Here is a 12,589-nt window from a genome sequence, read left to right as displayed (position 1 = left end):
AACCTGGGAGGCAGAGGTTGCAGCGAGCCGAGATCGCACCATTGCACTCCAGCCTGGGCAACAAGAGCAAAACTCCATCTCAAAAAAAAAAACACTAACCAACTGCCACCTCCTAGTGCATGCATTAGATGCTGGACCTCAGTACAGAGCATCGAATCACAACTCCTGGCTTCACCACTTCTTGGCTGAGCGGCTTCAAGAATAACATTCTTATTCTCTCTGTTCTCACCTGTAAACAAGAGGGGAGAACTGACCCAGTCTTACAGGACTGTGGTCAGAATTCCATGAGACAGATAGAAAGAGTTTGGCATATCATTTATAACAAGGTCACCATGAACGTCATCTAGCATTCTTGTCCCATAACTTCTTTCCCTTGTCTCCAATCTTTGTCTTTCCAATTCATCACTCTGAAATGCCAGAGTTACTCCTGAGACATCGATCTGATTGCTTTATTTACTGCTCAAATACCTGCACAATTATGCTGAGTGAAAGAAGCCAGACTCAAAGGCTACAATCTGTATAATTCCTTCTATATGAAATTCTGGAAAAGCCTAGAGGGATGGAAAACAGGTCAGTGGTTGCTAGGTCTGGGGAAAGGAAACTGACTACAAAGGGGCATAAGACGGAATTTTTGGAGTTACGAAAATTTTCCATACTTTGATTTGGTGATGGTTATATTTACCAAAACCACATGCATTAACCAAAACTCACAGAATGGTACATTTAACAGGAAAGATTTCACTCTATATAAAATTATAGCTCAATAAATCACACAAATAACCAGAACTGACTCAAACAGAAAGAGAAAATCTTCATAGTCCTATGTTAAGGAATTGAATTCACAATTAAAAGCTTCTCCATAAAGAAAACCCCAGACAGGCTGGGCACAGTGGCTCACACCTGTAAGCTCAGCACTTCAGAAGGCCAAAGCGGGAAGATGGCTTGAGGTTAGGAGTTCGAGGCCAGCCTGGGAATCATAGTGAAACTCTGTCTCTGCTAAAATTCAAAAAAATTAGCCAGGCGTAGTGGCGCATGCTTGTAGTCCCAGCTACTCTGGAGGCTGAGGCAGGAAGATCACTTGAGCCCAGGAAGTCAAGGCTGCAGTGAGCTATGATTGAGCTATGATTGTACCACTGCACTCCAGCCTGGACAACATAGTGAGACCTTGTCTCCAAAAAGGGAAGGGAAGGGGAGGGAAGGGGAGGGCAAGAGAAGCCCAATCCTACAAAGACTATTCAAAAATAGTAAGAGGAACCACTTCTCAAATCATTGTGTGGGGCAAACTTTACTTTCATACCAATACAAAAGATAGTACCAGAAAAGAAAACGATATCCCTCATGACATAGCCACAAATATCCTTAATAAAATTGCAGCAAATCAAATCCAGCAATATATAAATATATATATAAATATATAAAATAAATATATAAAAAAGATACATAATTACCAAGTGGGATTTGTGCCAGAAATGCAAGAATGATCTAACATTCAAAAGTTAACCAGTATAATTCACCATATTTACAAACAAAAAATGAAAAACCCTATGATCATCTCAACAGATACAGAAAAAGTATATGAGGAAATTCAACACCTACTCATGATAAACGCGCTCAACAAATTAAAAAACTTCCACCGCCTTGTAAAAGGCACTTCATATCTTTACCTAACATCATACTTAACAACAACAAAACTTGAAATTCTTCCTTCCTAAGATTGGGAACAGGCAAGAATGTCCACTTTTACCACTTCTATTAATCATTGTACTGAAAGTCCTAGAAGTGAAAGAAAAGAAGAAAAAGAAGTAAAAGGCATTCTAACTGGAAAGAAACCGGTCTTTATTCATAATCATCAGAATTATCTATATGAAAGATCTTGAGGGACTACAAAAAAAGCTACTTAAATAGCGACTTAGCAAAGTTCACAGGATAAACAAAAAATATAAAAAATCAATTGTATTTCTATATATCGCAATTAACAACTGGAAAATAAAATTTTTAAAATCCATGTATAAGAATACGAAACACTTATGAGTAAATCTGATAAAACATGTGCAAGACCTGTACACTCAAAACTACAAAACAGTGCTGAAAGAAATAAAGGAAGATGAAAATAGAGGGAAATTCCATGCTCATTGGTCAAGAGACCAAATATTGTTACAATGTTTTTTCCCAAATTGATCTACGGAGTTAATACAATTCCAGCCAAAATCCAAGCAGGCTTGCTGTAGAAACTGACAAACTGATCTTAAGTATATAAGAAAATGCAAAGGATCTAGAATCGACACTACAATTTTGAAAATGAAGCAAAATTGTCATGCTACCTGACTTCAGTAGTTACTACAGAGACAGTGTGATACTGGGACCTATGAGGAATAAGCCATAATGGAACAGAACAGAATCCAGAAACAAAAGCACATAGATATGGTCAATTACTTTACAAACATGGTACCAACATAATTCACTGGAGAAAGAATAGGCTTGTTGTTGTTGTTTACTTTAAAACAAATGGTGTGAGAACAATTGGATGTCTACATGTAAAACAATGAACCTCAATCCTTAGCTCTTTCCATTAAAAATTAACTCCAAATGGATCACAGATCTTTTTTTTTTTTTGAGAACAGAGTCTCGCTCTGTCACCCAGGCTGGAGTGCAATGGTGCGATCTCAGCTCATTGCAACCTCCACCTCCCGGGTTCAAGTGATTCTCCTGCCTCAGGCTCCCGAGAAGCTGGGATTACATACATGCACCATCACACCCGGCTAATTTTTGCACTTTTAGTAGAGACAGGGTTTCACCATATTGGCCAGGCTGGTCTCAAACTCCTGACCTCAGGTGTTCCACTCACCTCAGCCTCTCGAACTGTTGGGATTACAGGCATGAGCCACCACACCCAGCCGAAATGGATCTCAGATCTAAAAATAAAAGCTACAATTACCACATTTTCAGAAGAAAACACAGAACATCTTTATCACTCTGGGTTAGACAAAGATTTCTTAAATAGGGTACAAAAAACACAAACCATTAAAACAACTTAAAACCAAAAAGTCTGCCCATTGAAAGATATAACTGATAAAAAGGCAAGACATAGATTAAGAGAAAATATTTGCAATACAAATATCTGACAAAGGGTCTGAGTCAAGAATATGTAAAGAACACTTACAACTCACATGTAAGAAGACAACCCAATTAAAAAGTGATCAAAGGATCTGAATAGACACTTCACAAAATAATATACACAAATAGCTAATAAGCACATGAAAAGACGCTCAACTAAAACTGCACGGATACAGCACTACCACATTTCCACTAGAATAGCTAAAATTAATAAGACTGACAACAGCAAGTGTTGGCACAGACGTAAACCAACTGCAACTCTCATGCATTAGCAGTGGGAACGTAAAATGATACAAGCGCTTTGCAAAGCAGTTTGCCAGATTTTTAATTAAGTTAAACATCTACTTACCATGAAACCCTGTAATTCCACTTGTAGGTAGTTACACAGGAGAAATAAAAACATATGTCCACGCTAAGATTTGCCCACGAATGCTCACAGCATGTCTTATATCATCTTTTATTGTGGTAAAATACTCGTAAGATAAAATTTACCATTTTAAAGCGTATAATCCAGTGGCATTTAGTACATTCGCAATGTTATGTAACCATCACCCCTATCTAGTTCCAGACCTCAAAAGGAACCCCAATGCATATTAAGTGTTCACTTCCCATTCCCCCACCGCCCCAGCCCCTGGCAACCACTAACGTGTTTTCTGTCTGGAAAGATCCACCCATTCTGAACATTTCATATCAATGAAATAATACAATATGCAGCTATTAATCTGTGCCTGGCTACCTTCACTTAGAATAATGTTTTTGAGGTTAATTCACATTGTAGCATGTATCAGCGCTTCACTCCTTTTTATGGCTGAATCATAGGCCATGTATGAATATACCACATTTAGCTTACCCATTCATCCACTGCTGGACATCTGGGTTTCCGTCCTTTGGCTACTGGAATAGTGCCACTGTGAACAGCCGTGTATAAGTTTTTGTGTGAGTCCCTGCTTTCAGTTCCTTTAGGTATATACCTAGGAGTGGGAGTGCTAGGTCATATGGTAATTCTGTATTTAACTTTTTGAGGAATCTCCAAACTTTTTTCCAAAACAGCTACACCATTTTACATTTCTATCTGGAGTGTATGAGGGTTCTAATTTCTTCATAACCTCACCTACACTTGTTATTTCCCTCCACCCCCCCTTTTTTTTTTTTAATTAAAGCTAGTAGGGTACAAGGTGGTATCTCACTGTGGCTTTGATTCACATTTCCCTAACAACTAATGATGTTAAGCACCTTCTCACATGTTTATTGGCCGTTTGTATATCACCTTTACTGACACATTTCCCCATGTTTTAACTGGCAGTTTTTGTGGTTGAGTTGTAGCTCCCAGCACTTTGATTCACAATAATCCAGAAGAGGAAACAATCCAAACGTCCACCAACTATTCAGCAATAAAAAGACATGAAGTGCCGGTATGCACAGCAACATGTAAGAATCTCAAAAACATTATGCAGTGTGAAAGGAGCTAGACACAAAGAGTATGCAGATGGTCCCCCATTTACAATGGTTTCATTTATGATTTTTTTGGCTTTACAATGGTGTGAAAGCCATTCGAATCCAGTAGAAACGGTACTGCGAGTATCCACACAACCATTCTGCTTTTCACTGTCAGTGCAGCATTCAATAAATTATATTCAACACTTTATTATAAAAAAGGCTTTGTGTTAGATGACTCTGCCCAACTGTAGGCTAATATAAGTGTTCTGTGCACGCTGAAGTTGGGCTAGCCTAAGGTATGCTTTTGGGGGGGTCAGGTGTATCAAACACATTTTTGACTTATGATATCTTCAACTTAATGATGGGTTTATGATTAGGATGTAATCCCATCACAAGTCTAGTAGCAACTGTCAAATATATGCTCCCACTTTGAAAGTATTGAAGAAATAAATCCAATCTATAATAATCTAATCTATGCAGATCAGTAATTGCTGGGAAGAGGGGGTTGAGTGAAAAGGGGCAACAGGGAAATTTAGGGGGATTCTCAGGGCCATATGGTCTCTGTGGCAACTGCTCATCTCTGCTGCAATAGCATAAAAGCAGCCATAGATGATTCTGAAATAAACTGGCCCAGCACACTTGACCTGCAGGCCTAAGCTTACCAAATCCTGGTCTATATCCTGATTATGGTGTCTGTCACATGGCTATCTACATGTGTCAAAACTCAGTTAACTGTGTGTTTGAAGTGAATACATTTTGTCATAATTCATGTCAATAAAACTGAGTAGGACAGCATTGCCTCTAGTGGGACTCCATGTGGAAAGCACCCCAAGTCTAAGGTGCATCCAACCTAGGGACCGCTACTTTCTCCCCATGGTTCTGTCCCACCCACTCCCAAGTGTTGGCCTGTCTTAGGGCAGCAGTTCAAAAGCCTCTGGGGAGCCTGTTAAAACAGATGGCTGAGGCTGGGCACCGTGGTTCACACCTGTAATCCCAGCACTTTGGGAGGCCGAGGAGGGTGGATCACCTGAGCTCAGGAGATCGAGACCATCCTGGGCAACATGGTGAAACGCTGTCTCTATTAAAATACAAAAAATTAGTTGCGCATGGTGGCATGTGCCTGTGGTCCCAGCTACTCAGGAGGCTGAGGTAGGGGAATGGCTTGAACCCAGGAGGCAGAGGTTGCAGTGAGCCGAGATCATACCACTGCACGCCAGACTGGCGACAGAGCAAGACTCTGTCTCAAAAACAACAACAACAACAACAACAACAAAAAACAGATGGCTGGTCCCACCCCACAGTTCCAGATGCCAGGGAGACTCTGCATTTCCCAGGGGTGCAATGCCGCTGGTGCGGGGACCACTCTCAGAGAGGCACACTCCCATTCCTCCAGCGTTCAGCCCACGTGGAACTGAGAGTCAGTGTTGCAGGCAAAATGCAGGCCATCCCTGCCCGGCCTGGAGACAATGCCAGCACTCACTAAGGTGATAAGGAAAATGCTCACAGTCCACCAGCAATGGGACAGCCCCACACATCTGTGGGCCCCAGGGCCAAGAGGAGGTACAACACACACCGAGAGTCAACAGCAGCTCATGGGGACACTCCACTGAAGGGGCGGCCCCACCCAGTCTCTGTCCCTCCCACCCACCTCACAGCTTTCTCCTGCTCTGCTCCATCCTTCTCTTCAGGATGCAAACCTTGCAAGCGGGCCTCCCTCAGCCCTATCTGCCCATGACACCCCTCTACTTCCCCACTGCCCTTCACAGCAGCAAAATTCTTGAAAAAGCAATAGGGTCCTGCTGTCCCAAATTCCCCTCCTTCCTTCTCTCAAGAAACTCACCCCATACTTCAGCCCACCATCCCAGACCACGTGGATAAACCCCAGGTTGTCTTCAATTCCCACCTTCGTGACCTCTGCTGTCACCCTCCCTCTCACGCAAGCTGCATGTGGCCTCCAGGATGCCCTCAGGCCCCTCTGGTTATTCCCTACCTCGCTGGCCGCACCTTCTTGGTTTCTTGCTCCAGGCTCAGTCCTCGGACCTCTTCTCTTCTCCATCTACCTCAACTCCCTAGTGGTCTCATCCAAACTCCCTTTCAAAATGTCATCTCTATAGCTATAACATATTGCCAAGATTAGGGTCCCAGCTCAGAGCACTCCCCCAAACTCCAGATCCCTTCCTCCAACTTCCTCCTCCCCACCTCCACTGGGACACTTCAGTAGGGCTCTCACCTGTACTATCTTGAGAGCCACACCATCCCTCTGAATCCTCACAACTGCTCCCCTGCAGACCTCAGTCTCAGAGTGCTGGCAACTCTACCCTTCCAACACCCGATCCAAGACTCTTGGGTCATCCTGGACCCCTTGCTTGCTGCAACAGCCCTCACGGGATCCATCACAGTCCTGTTGGCTCCGTCTTCACAGAACACCTGCAATCAGCCTGCCTCCCACCCGAGGAGGCTGCCCAAGCTCCTGCAAGGCCCGCCCCGCACCGCCATCCTACCATTGCTCATGTGTGCCTAAGTGTCCCCTCACCACTCCTCACCTCCCCTACATCTAGGGCTCAGCAAGGCACAGGAGCCACCTGATTTTAAATCACAACCACCCTCTCAACGAACCACTGGCCCCTTAAGCGGCTAGACCTAGAACTATCTATCTCCCCTCTCATTAGCCTCCCATCTCCCTCCACTTGACCATATTCCCCGGCACCCCCAGCCATGACTGACATTCAATACATGTTTTCTGGGGAAGCAGTGAAACTTCATCAAGCAGACAAGTGCAAGAGTTGGGAGGGCCCTGAAAGGTAAGCAGTTCCTTCAGGTCAGGAACCTAAGACACAGGAGCATCACCCACCAGGGACCAAACGTGCCGGCACTGTGACCTGCCCAGATGGCTCAGCTCCTTGTGGGCCCTCAGAAGGAGAGGGCTATACAGGATAAGTGTGATCCAGATGGGGGAAAAGAATGTGCATCCACCCACTGGGTGGTTCTGTGCAGGCGCAAAGGCAGGCGGCTCCTGGCAGCACAACAATGAACATGTGCCAAGACCCTCAGCCTCAAAGATGGCCCAGGGCTCAGAGCCCCGCCACAGCCCTGCTGCAGCACCGGGCTGTGCCCTCACAGCACATGGCACACACCGGTCAGGAACAACAACAAACAAAAGCTCCTAAACTCACAGTGAGAACCAAGCGGGTCAACTGCAGGCCTGACGGGAAACTTTGTCCTTCCAAACAAAATCAAAACACACATACAAATCAGAAGGCCCAGCAAACACCCAAATTCTACATCAAGGCAAATCACGTTCTGGCTGCTCAAGCAACTCTAATTTCTTGCAACAGATCAGGAAAATACAAAAACTGTTACAATTCTAAGCAACTTCTACTTTTTACTTTGTAGACTTCTATGCAGCACGCACCACTTACGTTTTTGCTATAGCTTAGGTTACTTAACATATCCTCTACTAAATGGAAGAAGAAAACAAAGACACCGCAGAAATGCTGGAACAAGCCCCAGGTCCAGGTTAGCCAGCCAGCAATGGGGACCCCCCCGGCGCAGGCTCCGGACCAGACTTGGCCTTTGTTTCTGTACTGAGTGTTAAGGATGACCCTTCTGCGGCTGGACTGTACTATTATTTAATTGTCAGGGTCTTTGTCTTGTCTCCCCTAATGCTGATAGTAGCGTATTGATTTCTATCCTTCATAGCCCACAAAGCACATATTCAGAGGGTCAATAACTATTGATTCATTGATTGCCTCATGGAAGCCAATTCATCTGTTATTAAGATGTGTAGAAACATGAACTTCCACAAATCAAATTCTATTTAAAATGCCAGAGGAAAGTATATGACCTAATGAAGACCACTTTTTGAAAATTCATTTTGTAATTCCAAAAATTATTCTTTGTAACAGAAACAAACCATACATAAGTACAAAAAGAAGACAAAGTACAGGTTCCCTCTTCCTCTTCCCTCTCCTCCCCCAACACACACTCACTCACATTCACACACACCCCACCCTTTGCTAACTGTGGAGTGCTGCTTTCACTCAGGGCTGAGTCCCTAGAGCCTGGGGCAGCCAGCGCCTGGCACCAGGTCCACACAGGCGGCTCCATAATGATCTGCTGAATACCAGGTGTGTGTCCTTCCAGATGGGCTTCCGTGCTGAGCGCCTGTACTTGTGCATGGAGAGGGCACATTCTCTGTAGTCTACACTAAGGAGTGACGTTTCTACTTAATAGACTGGCACATCTTTTAAAGTAAACCTTTGAATGATGCCATCATGAAGTAAAGAATCCAATGGCATGTTTTACAGGGAGGAATTGGAGATCTCCAATTATTATTAACTTTTCATGATAGAGAATTTTCAAAGTGCACGGAAGTAGCCAGAACAGAACAAAGAACCCAGGTACTCTCATCCAGACCCCAAACTGTCCACTCAGACCATCTCGCCCCTCCTCATCCCCTCTGCTTCCCCACCCCGCACTAATCTGAGGCAGATCCCAAACATCATTTCATCTACCAACACTCGGTATCTATCGCTAAAGAGTGAAGGTTATTCTAACATAACCACGATGCTGTGATTAAGGAATTCCTTAAAATCATCATTCACTCCACAGAAGTCCATGAGATACATCAATAGCCTAGTTTTCAAAGGAGTGATGCTTGGATCAAATGCTGATCCAAGTGACAGCTCTGGATCAGGCTTTGATCGAAGCCAGAAATCTTGGGATGCCACTTAGATGTGATCCAGGGCAGGGATGCAGTCATCGCTTTCATGGGCAGCATCTGAAACTTCTGGACCAAATAATAGGACCCTGCCTGCCCCCCACTGAGGCTTGCACAGGTGCTGTGGGAAGGTGGCTGCTGATGCCCCAGGTGTAGCAGCAAGGCAGTAGAAAGCTGGGGCCCCTGCTGTGACACCCCCAGGTAAAGGCAGATTCACTCAGGGAGGGTCACAGAAGCTGGAAAAGTGAGCCACAAGCAGCAAAGCAATTTGCTTACCCCAAGGATCGCCTTAACTAGTGCGCCGAAAACACCACCCAGCTTCCAGGGAAGGCCCTGGCACACCCTCTCCACCTGACTGAATCAGCGGCTTCTCCTCCAGCAGCCCTGGACCCTGGATGGCAATGGTGATGGGGATGGGGATGCAATGGGCAGGGCTGAGGAGCTGCACCTGCCAAGCCCAGGGCGGACCCTGGCCCAGGGAAGAGAGGACCCACCCCAGGTGCCTCTGCCACCTCCCTTCTCACCTTCTAGTCTTCTTCCTGGAATTGTTCAAGTTCAAAGAAGAAATAACTGCCCTGGTTGGGAACAGCAGGCAGCAGCCTTTCTCTCAGCAACTAAGCTCCATAGTCAGCCAATGGCACGTTTATTTCTATATTTTCACGTGGCAAGTTTCATCCCCATGGGTCCTAGCTCCAACCCTGGAGCTCTGGCTCCAGGGGTCAGGAGGAGAATCTGCAACCGCCCTCCTGGACCTGCCCATCCCTCCCTCCCCAACAGAAATGGAACCAAGAGAGGCAGAAGCCTGAACAGGCTCAATGCAGAAGCACAGAAGATAGAGAAAACCATTGATCTTTGCAATGCATTATTGATTTTGCTGTTGTGCTGGCAGCAGCGGACGTTCCCTCCCTCCTCAGTCAAAGCCGGCCATTAGCGTGCACTCCCAAGCTTTGGCCTAGACACACCCACTTGGTGTGGGGAAAGCGGCTCTAGGTAACATCTGCCTCCAGCGGTCCACATGGAGAGGACTGTCCACAAGTGGATGATGTCACCAAGGACATCTCCCTGGCCCCAGACCCACTGGACATCAAATGCAACATGGTCGCTGGTCTTGCACTCTAAACCTCAGCCCAGGACCCCAGGCACTCAGGGGGGTCTGTGCAAGGCTGCATTTTCAACAGACTCTGGGTGTGCTTGTCAGGAGGTCGGCCCCCTCCCATGGAGTCCCTCCCTTGAGCTGTGCTGTAAGACCTTGGGCTGGCATGGCAGCTGGGGCTCTGCATCCCCACGGTGGCCTTTCGCCTGTCTGCACTATGAAATATAGCCACTGAGTTCCTCCGTCTACCAACTCCTAAGCGGCCCACCCTCCTGGGACCCCAGGGCTGCTCCTGGCACCAGTGATGTGTTTTTATTTCTTTCTTTGACTCGCTGAGTGTACCACGTACACTTTTCTCAGTCTGAAGGTCTGGCCTTATGGGAGGGCAGTCTTTGCTCACAGAAACAGGCCAGTGCATCCCTCATCCTCCCACCCCAGCCTCCCTGATGGGTATGCTGAGCCCGCCTGCTTTCTTCTTCTGGCTGACAACTACCAAGACATGATATACACAGACACCAACTGTCAAAATGACAATCAGGGCATTATCATCTCTACCAGAATCCTGCCCCCGCACTGGCCAGAGCTGCCTGTTTCTGGGACACAGTAAACATTCCCAAATAACCTCGCCTGGGCAGCCAGCAGGCAGGCCCCAGGCCTAGGACACATATGAGGTGACAGGCCACTGGTGTCACGTCACCCCCAGGAAAGGAAACTTCCGTTCCGTGGCGCCTAGTGGATTTGAAAAGACTCAGAACAGCAGGGTGAGATGCTTGGCCCCAGGCCCCACGTCCAGCTTGGCCTTCGGGGGCCTGGCCACCCACGAGCCTGGGATGTGCTCAACACAGTGAGGTTTTCAAAACAAAAGCAAAGCAACTTCATGTGGAAAACGTTCCGGAAAGCAGAACCCAGCCCTCGACACCAGGCCTCATTTGACGCAAACTGCCCACCTACAGACTCCCATTCACCCACTCCCCCACCTACCCACCAAAATACTAAGCCAGATAAATAAAGAGGGCAACCACGAGTTCAACTCTCCTTTACACGTTTTTACTGGCATAACCCCAGTAAAGCCAGCCCCTTGCAGCTCACTAGGCGGCTGCAACAGGTGCAGCCCAAGCTAAGGCTTATGGTTCTCCTGGGCTGTTCTAGAATAATGCAACCAAAACCCGAAAGGAAACCGAGGCCTGCAGCACTCACTGCCAAGGCGGCGACCTGACCACTGCGGCCCAACCTGCCCCACCTGTCTGAGTGCGCGGCGCCGGGTCCAGTGCACAGGGTCGGCGGCCTCCGCGACCAAAATAGAAGCCTGCGGGGGCCCGGCCAGAGCCCGGCTGGCCGGAGTGGGGCCTGACCTGGCGGGGCCGGACCGGGCGGGCCGGGGCGCGACGGGGCCTGGCCGAGCGCGCCGCCCCCTCCCTGGCCCGGGTCTGCAGCGCGCCCCCGCTCCCCCGCGCCCAGAGAAGCCACCTGCGCGCAGGGACTGGGGAGGCAACCGGGAAAGGAAGAAGGCCGGGGAGGGATCCTAGAGGGGTCCAGGGGGTCGGAGGGGTCCAGGGAGGGGTCCGGGTAGGTGTCTCTCGGAGGCGTCCCAGGAGGGGCCCCGGGGGGATCCAGGAAGGAGTCCAGGGGTCCGGGGGATCCCAGAAGGAGGCTCCTGCAGGGGTTCGGGGAGGGCCCCGAGGGTCCGGTGAGGAGCCTAGGGGTGTGGAGTGGAGGCTCCGCGGAGGATCCAGGCCGCCCCCAGCGCACCTGCCCGGCCCCGCGCGCCCTCCCTCCCGAGCCAGCCCGGCAGCTTACCTGGAGCGCGCGTCCTGCCCGCGGCGGCTCCCGGCCGGGCGATTTCGGGCGCCAGGAATGGCGGCGGCGGGAGGCGGCCGGGCCGGAGAGGGGGTGGCGGGGAGGCCCGGCGGCGGCGGCGGCGGCGGCGGCGGCGGCGGCTGGGATGCTGCGGCGCGCGAGGGCGCTGAGGCCGGCGCGGGGACTGAGGGCGCGGGGCGGGCGCGCAGGCCCCTCCTCCGCTCCCCCTCCCTTCCCGCCTCCTCCCCTTTCCCTTCCCCTCCCCCTTCTTCTCTTCCCTCCCCTGGCCCCGCCCCTTTCTTCCTCCTCCCTCCTCCTCCCCCGTGCTCACCTCCCTCCTTCCCTTCCCCCAACCTTTCTTTTCCTCCCTTTTCTTTTTCCTCCTCTTTCTTCACCTTCGCAACACTCTTCCACCTCTCTTCCCTTCT

At 48.4% G+C, this 12,589-nt stretch overlaps 1 protein-coding gene across 15 annotated transcripts in view; it reads right to left on the bottom strand.

The window, feature by feature from the left end:
• SEMA4D (semaphorin 4D) overlaps window positions 1–12,373 on the bottom strand; it is a 134,403-nt gene extending 122,030 nt beyond the window's left edge. For 5 of the 15 annotated variants that reach the window (XM_054502195.2, XM_054502204.2, XM_054502200.2 and 2 more), the window contains exons 1-2: window positions 12,162–12,350; window positions 2,846–2,912 (exon numbers count right to left, since the gene is read on the bottom strand). The gene's annotated coding sequence lies outside the window, so the exon portion shown is untranslated. Of the gene's footprint in view, window positions 1–2,845; window positions 2,913–12,161 lie in introns of all 15 variants that reach the window. The other 10 variants (XM_063649668.1, XM_054502197.2, XM_054502208.2 and 7 more) reach the window with 5 other exon arrangements.
• Window positions 12,374–12,589: the final 216 nt, after the last annotated feature.

The sequence above is a fragment of the Pongo pygmaeus genome, chromosome 13 (assembly GCF_028885625.2).
Source record: "Pongo pygmaeus isolate AG05252 chromosome 13, NHGRI_mPonPyg2-v2.0_pri, whole genome shotgun sequence".
NCBI classification, from domain to species: domain Eukaryota; kingdom Metazoa; phylum Chordata; class Mammalia; order Primates; family Hominidae; genus Pongo; species Pongo pygmaeus.
The sequence above is the reverse complement of the archived record's forward strand: the minus strand, read 5'-3'. Positions and strand labels throughout refer to the sequence as shown.